A 12,724-nucleotide genomic window follows, 5' to 3' on the forward strand; every position below is an offset into this window, starting at 1 on the left:
ACAGATAAGCCGAACATCATGACCACTGTCCACCGCGACTTTGGATGACTTCTGGTGGCTTTGCAGTCAAGTGACGCGGTAACAAGAGTACGTAAGCCGTGCAGACACGGACGGTGGATCACTCTAGCGAAGATATGGACTACAAATGGGGAAATCCATTGAGATAAGCGACTTTGACAGAGGGCGGATTATTATTACTCGGAGCCTGTGAACGAATGCCTCGAAAACGACGAAGCTGGTCGAATGTTCACGTTTTACTGTCGTGAGCATCTACGGAAAGAGAAGCACAGTGAAATGTCACAAGGCGTTAAATGGTTAGCCGTCCACGACGCTTCACAGAACTTGGGGTTCAGAGGCTTGTCTGCTCTGTACAGAAGGATAGATGGCGATCTGTGGCACCTCTGCTGAAAGAGCACAATGTTGATGGACGCACAAGTGTTTCGGAGCACACTGTTCAAAAAAGGGTTCTGAGCACTATGGGACTTAACATCAGAGGTCATCAGTCCCCTAGAACTTAGAACTATTTAAGCCTACCTAACCTAAGGACATCACACACATCCATGCCCGAGGCAGGATTCGAATCTGCGACCGTAGCTGTCGCGCGGCTCTAGACTGAAGTGCCTAGAACCGTTCGGCCACTCCGGCCGGCAGCACACTGTTCCTCGCACATTGTTGAAAAACGGATTCATCAGCAACCACCCATGCGTGTTCATGACCCAACGACAACGTCAGTTACGATTGAAGTAGACACGGGACCATCGGGATTCAACCATTGATCAATGGAAAGATGTCGGCTCTTCGGGTTGACCACATTTTTGCTACACTAGATCGATGGTCGTTTCCATAAACACCGTCATTGAGGAGAATGGCGGCATGGACGCAGGCCGGTGGGAGCAGTGTTATGCTTTGGGAGACATTCTCCTGCCCTTGCGTGAGACCTGTGGTAGTAGTCGGAGACATGCTGTCAACTGCCAACCACCTACATCCCTTCATGCTTGATGTCTGCCCCGACGGCGAGGTCAACTTTCAGCAGCATAATGGCTGCGTCTCGGAGCCGGAACCGTGCTACAGTTAACTGAGGAGCATTATAGTGAACTTCGTTGATGTCCCGGTGACCAAATTCGCCTGATATAAATCCTTTGGTATCCATCTGGATTGTTATCGGGCGCCATCACCGCGAATTACATGATCTGCGCATGGACACCTAGTGTCACGTACCTCCACAAACCCACCAGCAAACTGTCGTATCTCTGATAGGCAGAATTAGTGACGATTTCGTTTCGAAGACGGACAAAGAATCTATTAAGCAAGTGGTTATAATCTTTGGGCTCATCACTGTAGATCTCACTTGTGATTTACATCACTCGTGATCCGAGGTCTAGGTTTCGTGTTATCGGACACCTGAGGTCTAAGTCTTACGTTTGTCATTTGGTGTTTTACGGAAATTATTACTTAAGGTTGTTAGGTCGGCGTTACGTTGCAATGTCTAAGATTCGCATTCTTTGTTATTACATTTATTTTTGTTTTTTAGTGCCTGTGTTGCCTTACTGTCTCATGTGTAAATCAATAATATTAAGAGGTAGACAGACATATTGACTGGTATGATAGCTAATATTAAGACTCAACAGGATTAATCCTTAATTACAAATACATGTTTTCCACGTCTCTTTTCAGTGTTTTTACGATCTTTATTCATTCTGTCAATTTACGTACAGTAGTAACCTCATCTGCAATTCATCATATAGCATAATGTTTCAAAAGTCCTACCCCGTTTCGATCTGCTAAACTGACTTCCTTTACAGCGTTTAGTTCAGTTAGATACTTCCTATTTAATTCCTTCAATACTGAGATCGACAAATCACATTGTATCACGTTATCTACCACGTTGTTTTTCAGAGAATGGAATCCATGCCATTAGTGTATTTTGTTACTGTAATCTTTGACCAGATCAAAGAACATTTATAGCCTTTTAGATAGTCACACTTTGTATTTGTATTAAGTGATCTCTTTGACGATCGCATAATATTTGTACTTTCGAAAATTATAATGTGTCAGTTATTAAGTATGAACGCCTCACCAAGTATACAGTGCTGCAATTGTACTAATGTACAGCACATTTATGTGGGTTATGTTCAGACAGACACTTACGATAGTTTCGTATGTTCTACATTTGGTTGTGTCAGATTTGACGAAAATATATCTTTCATCCATTGGTGCACAGTACTACGGTTTTAAAATTTTTTTCAATTGCCCCTAGTCTTAATGTTGAGTGTATATATTTTACATTTGTCTTTCTTTTGTACCTTGCAGTTTTCTCCTGTGAAGAGAATTATCACTGAAACTCCTAGAGATAAATATAAGATTGTACAGCTGATGGCGAAGAAATATGCTTCTTTCGAAATGCTTAACAGTAGTAGATATTCACCTAAGAAAAGTTTTACTCTCAGAAAGATTACGAGATGCGTTCACTGGACTGGATCATGTACAGCACCAACACTGCATACCTATCTTCCATTTACCTTCTAAAAATTTCCGCCGATAATTCCTAAAAAGAGAAGATAGGAGTACCGTTTGAAGTCAGCAGGGAAAAAGTCACACGAAATCACCACACTGAAATTTGCATGTCAACAAATGGAATTTGTTGGTTTCCATTGCATCTCACCAAATCCGCTTCGGTCATTGGACAAATCTCCAGCTAGCTACTGGATTCAGTATCTGATCTCAGGACACTGCCTACCGAGTCCTTGTGTGCTCATACACCCGACAAAGTTGCTGAGAAACCGAAAGATTACACAGAAATCCACTCTCTCCCACGGGAAACGCACTCGCGAACTCTTTCAAAGTTTTCAGTACTGGCCGAAGCAGCTATGCTGATCATCTGACTGCCATGTGGAGGGCCCAGTTTTTTTCTCGATACTGTCAAGGTTTTTCCTTGTTGAGAAGACTAGAATGGGGGCCTCAGATGGTCATATGCCAGTGGAGGAGCTACTTGAATGAGAATTAGAGGCTCGTATGTCTGGAATCCAAGAACGGCAGGGAGAGAGGTTGATTGACCCCATACCCCTCCACACCACACCAGCATGACACCATTGGCCGAGGACGGCACGGCGGCCGGCTGATATCGTGTGGTCCTCTGGCCCTGATGGCGGGGTTAGTAAGGTTTTAGGATCCATTATTTGATAGTGGAGAGCGAGAATTTACTGCCTCAGTCAGCAGAAAGTGCGACTCTTGTTCATACAGAAATTTGAAAGCCATTTGTTACAAATGTCGTTCATATTTTATATCAATCCGCTAGTTGCGAGTAACTTGCATGGTGCAAAGATTACAGAGTCCATACTTTCATCCGTTAAGGAAGATTAATCTTTGTGGATGTTTGTACCGTCTAACCAACTGATTGGAAGCAATTTGTTTTATTTGGGAAGCATTATCAGTGGCGATTTCCAGCGCTTTTAACAAATGAGTGTGGTCATGGAGATGTTTTCGTTAGTTTCCATGCTCCAGCTGATCAATTTCTGGCATTCTTTCAGCCACATTCGTCACATCGCATATATCATTTGCACTTTCCATTTTGTGATCTAAATGCTTCTTCCCAAATAAAAGAAGAAAAACGCGTATGGCAACATACCTCCACGAATTTAAAGCAACTATAGGAAAGACCGAAAACAGAAAAAAATGAAGATTAATCTTTGATTTAAGAGAAATACGGAATTTGGGCTAGAAGTGAAACGTATCCGGATAGCCGAACATTAAGTCGACCGCTCGCATAAAGCGGGAAATTCGGGTTCGGGTTCTCGTTCGGCACAGATATTCACTTGTCGAAATTGAATTTAATTCACTGCCCAGTTGCGACTGAGCTCTGTATTTCTCTTAAGCCATTTAGGCGCTACATACATGTGGCTACTGTACCAGAAATAGTGTCGGTATGTCCGACGGAACAGACACCGCGCATACAGGGCCTAATAAGATTAATCTTTGGTTATGTCTACAAGTACTAATTTGAATGAAGAACCTTGTCAACCAATTCAACCAATCAGCGGCTTCGTGCCGAGTTTCGATAGAGCTATAGAGATACATGAGTAGGTAGCAATTTCTGGATACATTCCACCTACAATCGGAGCCGGTGAGACACTCTATGCATTGTGCCGCAATCCTGACAATTTAATAAAGTCCAGACAATTTATCTTGTGAATGATTTGAGATAAGCATTTGTAAACTGCAGCTTCCAGTACTTTTGGTGAGAGCGTTTTTCAGGTCTAACTGTGTATCCACGTATGCCAGGTTATTTTTTTTCATTTTGGTCGTGGTTTTGTATAAATATGCAACATCAGTATCGGTCCTTCATTAAGTTATCCGTTGATATAAGTTGACTTCCACTTTACCTTCTCATTCAGTAAATAGTATTACGTGGATCTGACTGCATACGGAATTAAGTTTCAGCAATTTTTGAATATGTGGTATTGTAAAATATACGTGGAGCAGTGACGACCTTTCTATCTGCTGGCGCAAACACCAGAATAGCTTTCGTGAGGAGACTGTTCAGATCTCCTTCTGGGCATCCAGATTCAAGTTTTCCGTGATTTCCCTAAATTGCTTAAGACGAATGCTAGGACGGCGTCCTCCAAAGGAAATTGCCGATTTCTATCCCAATCCTTCAATAATACGAGCTTGTGCTCCGTTTCTAATGACGTCGTTGTCGACGGTACGCTAAACTCTCATCTTCCTTCCTTCCTTTTTCATGGATGTAAGATAGAGGGATATCATACCATAAAATCGCTATGGGGCTGAAGGGATAGGTTCCAGAATTATAAAGGCACGTACGGACAGTAGACATTTACATTTATTATACGTGCTTGACTTAAGTTGAAGGACGAACCCCTAGCCCTCCTGTTAACACAGGATCTACAAATTCAGATTACAGCGACGTGGAGTCAGATACACATGCAGAGGGACGCTCATAAACACTATCGATACTTACACTGACAGCACACTCAGGCAACAAAATCTTGCGAATGTCCTTACCTGAAAAGAAAAAATCCGTGTAAATGATATGCTAATCACGAAACTTTTTAGGTTATGAAAATCAGCTGTAACTAGAAATTACTATAACCAGTTACATTTATTATACTTCCACTACTTTTGAGAGGCGCATCGGAGAGGAGCAGCGTTTGTTACGTACACAGTAAATACGAAATAGAATTTTGCGAAGATGAGAATTACGGTAAACAGTTGGGCATATGCTTGTCTTGTGATTGTAGGACAGGACAGGTTCAAATGGTTCAAACGGCTCTGAGCACTATGGGACTTAACTTCTGAGGTCATCAGTCGCCTAGAACTTAGAACTACACTACATCATACACATCCATGTCCGCGGCAGGATTAGAACCTGCGACCGTAGCGGTCGCGAGGTTCCAGACTGTAGCGCCTAGAACCGCTCGGTTGACAGGACAGGGGCGGAAATACGAGGAGCGTTCAATAAGTAATGTAACACATTTTTTTCTGAAATCAGATTGGCTTTATTCAGGATTCCAATACTATTCCCACCTCTCTTGGCTACAAAATCCTACTTTTCAACAGAATTTCCGTTCAATGTGACAGCCTTACGCCCCCTTGCTGGGAGAGCATGTATGCCCGCATGGGGGCACTCTGCTGGTCGACATCGGAACCAATGTGTCGCTGCATCATCTTGGCACTGCTTTCCGCGGAGTGCTCCCTTCATTGGATCAAACAGATGGAAGTCGGAAGGTACGAGATCCGAGCTGTAGGGTGGATGAGGAAGAAAAGTGCAGTCAAGTTTTGTGAGCTCCTCTCTGGTGCGCAGACTTGGGTGAGGCCTTGCGTTGTCACGGAGAAGGAGAAGTTCCTTTGCATTTTTGTGGCGACGAACACACTGAAGCCGTTCCTTCAATTCTCCGAGGGCCGGCCGGCACACGGGAGATCGGCGATGATGACAGACACCTCGTTTAACGTCTCACCGTGCTTTTGTTTTACTGCCACGTCTCCGTAGACATTCTGCAAGCGCCTTTGAATATATTCGATGCTCTGGTTTTCCGCAGAAAGAAAGTCAATGACAGATCTCTGCTTGAAACGCAATACCGCCACAGACGCCATTTTGAAGGCAAAAGCGCCACCACCTATCGAAACTTCATGAAATTATAAGGGCTGAAGCGGGAATATTCAACTATACTTCACAACAAATTCCTCTTTTTTCAAACGAAACTGGCCGGCAAATAATATGTGTTGCATTATTTACTGAACGCCACTCGTACGAGGAGTACAAATGCGTGGCCAGGAGGCTGTTCGCAATGACGTCTCTAGCCAGGGGCTTCGGCACCCGAGAGCACAGAGTGAAACATTCTCTGTGACGTAACAAGGGAATTTCGAGGAATACATTTCAAGTGTTAAACGTACGCGACCTGGAAAGAACCGGTTTGTTTGCACAAACTGGACCAACGCAGAGGAGAGCCGGCTGTAGTTTTCATTTCAGTTGCCGCTGCCGTCATCATCAGAGCGTTGAGTAATCGGCAGTTTCACACGTAACGAGCAGGTGCTGTAGGGTCTGTATCAGTCGACGAAACTCTCGCGTAACTTTGTGACATGTGTTGTAGCCAGAAGGCTCTAGCGTTCACCTTGTGGCTCTCAGAATACGGCAAAATGTTGTTTACTTCATCGATGGACCGTAGCAGTATCGAGATCTTACGGCCATATTTTTTCCTCAAAAGCTGAACTAGTGATGTGAAGAGACTTGACAAGAAGCGGACATTCCGAATTGTGGACATTTTGACTAATAACAACTTGTGGTGAGTTTCAAATATATGGCAACCGGAATGAAGCGGAAGAAAACAGTCCACAAAATTCAGATAAGCGACAGAGGTAAGTGTCTATCAAGATATGGGATAAAATTAGCTGAACCTAAACTATGTTTCCTTTCAAAGATAATACAGTAAATAGGTGCACTCCAGCCTTTCTGTTCATGAAGGTGGCCCATCTCAGAGGTAAATTAGCGGCGGGATCTCTCTATAAGAATGTTAAAAAGAAATTCAGTTTTCAATCAAATTCTTCTGTGCGTGTTACCACGTCATATGTGAAAAAACTTCCAACTTTTCGGCTGCTATTGCAGGTAACAGCAGCCAAAACGCTGGTAGTTTTATCACATACGACGCGGTCACAAATCCCAAAAAAATTATTAAAATGTATTCTGGCTGCAAAAGTCTGCGTTCTCATATAACTAACATGTATGGAAAGAAATTATTTTCCAAGAAGGAAAAGAAAATAAGAACAATGATACTTCACTGCAAAATAAAGAAAATTTAGCTCAATTAGCATTTTTATCATTATATGGAACTGGACGTTGGCCGGCCCCTGTGGCCGAGCGGTTCTAGGCGCTTCAATCCGGAACCGCGCCGCTGCTACGGTAGCAGGTTCGAATCCTGCCTCGGGCATGGCTGTGTGTGATGTCCTCAGGTTAGTTAGGTTTAAGTAGTTCTAAGTTCTAGGGGACTGATGACCTCAGATGTTAAATCCTGTAGTGCTTAGAGCCATTTAAACCATCTGAACTGGACGTAGAGATTAAGAGAACTAGTACAGGAAGTAAGTGAAACTTTTGAAACGTAGAACCGTGTGAAATGATTGAGTGGAGGGTAAATTTCGAAGTGAAGGTATGTTGAATGGAAGAAGCCTGGAAAAAAAGTATGTGAAGTCGCTTTCGAGAAGAAATTAGACGTAGACAGGATATTTCCTTAAGTACCAAGTTCTGAAGGAGTCAGGTATCATGGAAACAACAATTAATTCATAAAACGTTAAACATATCGGGACAAAAATTACACCAAGGGTCAGTACGCAAAAGAGTGAAAAAGTGGCATCCGCAATTGGAAGACCACACTTGAGCGATGCAACAAGATATCTGTGGGCGCCGCAAATCTAAAATTAAACCTACATTTTTGCTCTCTTTTAACCAAATGATAAGCGAATTGGTAATTGTTATCACTGATGATTTTTCAGAATAAATCAATACTTCTTTATGTGCCAACGGAACAAAATTCACAGACGTAAAAGTAATTTCAGAGGTAACGATACTGTTGTCTATAAGGAGCCTGTAATGTGAGAAAACTGTAGCGCGGTGCACGTCGACCTGCAGGAGATTAATGATTGGTGCAGGGATTGGTAGTTGAACGAGAAAGTAAATACACTCCTGGAAATGGAAAAAAGAACACATTGACACCGGTGTGTCAGACCCACCATAACTGCTCCGGACACTGCGAGAGGGCTGTACAAGCAATGATCACACGCACGGCACAGCGGACACACCAGGAACCGCGGTGTTGGCCGTCGAATGGCGCTAGCTGCGCAGCATTTGTGCACCGCCGCCGTCAGTGTCAGCCAGTTTGCCGTGGCATACGGAGCTCCATCGCAGTCTTTAACACTGGTAGCATGCCGCGATAGCGTGGACGTGAACCGTATGTGCAGTTGACGGACTTTGAGCGAGGGCGTATAGTGGGCATGCGGGAGGCCGGGTGGACGTACCGCCGGGGCGTGAGGTCTCCACAGTACATCGATGTTGTCGCCAGTGGTCGACGGAAGGTGCACGTGCCCGTCGACCTGGGACCGAACCGCAGCGACGCACGGATGCACGCCAAGACCGTAGGATCCTACGCAGTGCCGTAGGGGACCGCACCGCCACTTCCCAGCAAATTAGGGACACTGTTGCTCCTGGGGTATCGGCGAGGACCATTCGCAACCGTCTCCATGAAGCTGGGCTACGGTCCCGCACACCGTTACGCCGTCTTCCGCTCACGCCCCAACATCGTGCAGCCCGCCTCCAGTGGTGTCGCGACAGGCGTGAATGGAGGGACGAATGGAGACGTGTCGTCTTCAGCGATGAGAGTCGCTTCTGCCTTGGTGCCAATGATGGTCGTATGCGTGTTTGGCGCCGTGCAGGTGAGCGCCACAATCAGGACTGCATACGACCGAGGCACACAGGGCCAACACCCGGCATCATGGTGTGGGGAGCGATCTCCTACACTGGCCGTACACCTCTGGTGATCGTCGAGGGGACACTGAATAGTGCACGGTACATCCAAACCGTCATCGAACCCATCGTTCTACCATTCATAGACCGGCAAGGGAACTTGCTGTTCCAACAGGACAATGCACGTCAGCATGTATCCCGTGCCACCCAACGTGCTCTAGAAGGTGTAAGTCAACTACCCTGGCCAGAAAGATCTCCGGATCTGTCCCCCATTGAGCATGTTTGGGACTGGATGAAGCGTCGTTTCACGCGGTCTGCACGTCCAGCACGAACGCTGGTCCAACTGAGGCGCCAGGTGGAAATGGCATGGCAAGCCGTTCCATAGGAGTACATCCAGCATCTCTACGATCGTCTCCATGGGAGAATAGCAGCCTGCATTGCTGCGAAAGGTGGATATACACTGTACTAGTGCCGACATTGTGCATGCTCTGTTGCCTGTGTCTATGTGCCTGTTGTTCTGTCAGTGTGATCATGTGATGTATCTGACCCCAGGAATGTGTCAATAAAGTTTCCCCTTCCTGGGACAATGAATTCACGGTGTTCTTATTTCAATTTCCAGGAGTGTAGATGTAAATACTGCGCAAAAATAGGCGAGATAATACACTACTATTTGTTTACACTGTTGGCGACCTTGGAATAACCAACTGGAGCGACCTAAACTCGAATGACCACATCAAAGTTATTGTATTGCTGGTAGATACCAGGCTGAGTTTCACTGGAAGAACAATAAGGAAATATGTTTCACTTACCAAAGAAATGGCTCACACAACACCTGTTCGACCGATTAGTGAGTAGCGCTCATCAGGCTTGGATCCTTACCAGATTGGATTAATAAAGGAGGTAGAGAGAATACAACGAAGAACGACGACCTTCACCACGGTATCATTTAGTCTGCTCGAGAGCGTTACGGAGATGCTGAACAAACTGTAGCGTCGGACGCTATAAGAGAGATGCTGTACATCACGGTAGAGTTTACTGTTCATATTCCGAGTGCTTGCATTCCATCTCTTGATGTGACTACGACGTGAAAAATTACAGAAATGCTGAGGTAGTTGTTCTTTTTACGCTCAAACGGAACAGGGAAAAAGAGTGTGGAGAGGAGGAACATAGTCGAACTAGAATAAAATCTCCGTATTGGTTTCCTAGGTTCACATAACTCTTTCAGTTCTTCTTATTTTTATTATTTTTACAGTACTCCGTCATTTACTCGAGTTGTTTTTTCCTTTCTTCTATCCAGTTTCTTTCTTTTTCTGCATTCAGAGCCTTTTACAAAAAGGTTTATTTCTGTTATTTCCAATTCTTTGCTGTTGTTCCTTTCTAGTTCTTTCTCTATTTCTATAACTCACGCAACTGTCGATCACTTTTTGCAGAAGTACAGGAAAAAAGCGGTTAAGTGCGCGCCTGGCAATCGAGATGTCGCAAGATCGAATCTCCGTCGGGCCACGGATTTTTCGGACCTCGTTTTAACTTAGCTTTCACATCCGACGATGTGAGGAGTCGCCAGAAACAATACGTGTTTCGGATCCACGTTAAACTATAGGTCGAGGAACTTCTGCCATAAACATAGTTTTCAATATTTTATTCGTTAGAATTTCACAAATAGAGTTTGCTAGTTATACTTCAGCACCAAATTCCCATGTGATTTTATCTACTGTTTCAAATAAATGATACTATTATAGGTTTGCTGGTTAGCATTTTGGGATGAATTTCTGCTTTTAAGCTAAAAGTCTGTTCTGTGCAGGTTCTTCACTTTCGACAACCATTCTGATATTCTCTCAGCTGTCTCTCTAAAGTTTCTTCATCTCTGTTCAGGAGAATTTTAGATAATATTTTTGTATGCTATTGGCAGAAATGATACTCTTCTGTAATTTCTCACATTTTGTTTGTCCCCCTTCCTGTGTAGCAGGTCGATCAATGTTATTTTACACTATTATAATGTGCCCAGTGCAGAATACAGGTATTATTATTATTTATTATCGCATGTATTTCATTTTTTTACTTCTGTTTTTAATTACTGCTCTCTCGGGAGCGAAAGAATTAGTAATAAATTAAAATTTGGTCATTAAATGTGAAACGTATGTAGATAAGCGTTTCATATTTTATTTGTAGTTCCCATTTTTATACCAAACATTAATGTATTAAGAATGTTTACATTTTTTCAAACGATTAATAATTAAAATAAATTTTGTTATTTTATTATAAAATTATGAGTCAGTATTTAACTGCCATTTCAGTTTGATGATAAATTCGGAATTTAAGCAAAATTAAAAATAATTGCGTTTAGCATTAATCGAACCAGCGCTCGAATCTTCAAATCTTCTGAGTTGAGCTTTTCGAGTGATTTTGAGAAGAGCATCGTAGCCATTTAGGAAACTAATGTCCTGGTATTGATCTTGAACACAGGGTGTTTCAGGAGGAAAGGTCAATATCCAGGGTTTGACAGGAACGATAATTCAAAGCAAAAAATTCTAGGAAACACTAGCGCCAGAAAGTACATCTTAAGAGCTATGAGCACTTCTTCGATGCTGCGAGACAAATCTTTTTTACTGCAAGCTTTTTGTTTTCCATGTTTTGAGAGGTGACAGTATGGACCAAAACGCGAAAAAGTTGTCAAAGTAAACATGGACTCTATCTGCGTACCTTAAGATCTATGAACACTTGGTCATCTTCGACTATGTGAAACACATCTCTTCTGTTGAACAAGTGATCACAGACTTTTTGCTTCGAATGACCGTTCCTCCTGAAACAACTGTACGCATAAATAAAATGGAAGAGGGCTACGAGTGAGGTCTTGTCCGAGAGGAAACCGTTCAGTGAAAGCTGCCTGCGTGTGTCCCGTCTCCTGCATACGTTCAGCGGCGCACCCGCAGTAATGAGCGGATTACGATGCGGAATGGGGACACAAAGGGCGGGCGGTTGACAAAGCGCGGAGTGGCCGTGGCTTACTTAAGGGGCAGAGGAGGTGGGGGGGGGGGGGGGGGGGCTCCGGGGCCCTCGGATTCGCGCATTAGATCAAACTGCGGATGTGGCGTCAGCGCGCGAAATTGCCCGTCTTGTCGCAGCGCCGTCTCCGTCGTTATCGTCGGAAACGGAACGGAAACCTGCGGGCCTGCACCGTCTGGCTGGAAAACGGGCCCGCGCAGCCACCGACGGGTACTAGCTCTATAGGACGCCGTGTCACACGCGACGAGGGAATAACTGCACGACCGCACCAACGTAAAACACGCCCTCACGCGAGCCTTTAACTCGAACGTCAACGTGCAACGAAACGATTTTGTAACGTCAGAGCGATGCGGAAGCTTTCCGAACGCGCACAGCAGTATCTAGCACGTCTGATATTCTGAAGGCGCAATCGAACCTGAACTAATGGAATGAGACTTCTCCACTTGCGTCACATGGAGGTTGCTTGTCGTATCAGTGAAGGCTCCGTGGAATCGGCAAGGGTTATAAGGGGCACTGAAATCAAAACCGAAAACCCACCACAACGGGACCGTGGAATGGTTCCATTCATAACTGTTGGTAGAGAGCGGTCGGCCGCTGACGGATCCATAACCGCACCCACTTTTGCACTTCGTCTTCCGACTGAAACCGACGTCTTCCTTCGGGTCGCCAAAGATGTGAAAACCACACGGTGAAGGGCCCGGGCGGAACGGAGGATGTTACAGTGTTTGCCAACCAAATCGCTGAAGAGTAGCCTCG

General features: G+C 44.5%; 1 protein-coding gene across 2 annotated transcripts in view; it reads right to left on the reverse strand.

Annotated features, from left to right (window-relative positions):
* Positions 1-12,724, reverse strand: part of LOC126354870 (patched domain-containing protein 3) — a 382,944-nt gene that overhangs the window by 229,948 nt on the left and 140,272 nt on the right. The window contains exon 4 of one of the 2 annotated variants that reach the window (XM_050004871.1): positions 4,976-5,019. The exons of the other annotated variant lie outside the window; for it this stretch is intronic. The gene's annotated coding sequence lies outside the window, so the exon portion shown is untranslated. The remainder of the gene's footprint in view (positions 1-4,975; positions 5,020-12,724) is intronic. 2 annotated transcript variants of the gene reach the window in all.

This window comes from Schistocerca gregaria, chromosome 3 (assembly GCF_023897955.1).
Source record: "Schistocerca gregaria isolate iqSchGreg1 chromosome 3, iqSchGreg1.2, whole genome shotgun sequence".
NCBI lineage: Eukaryota > Metazoa > Arthropoda > Insecta > Orthoptera > Acrididae > Schistocerca > Schistocerca gregaria.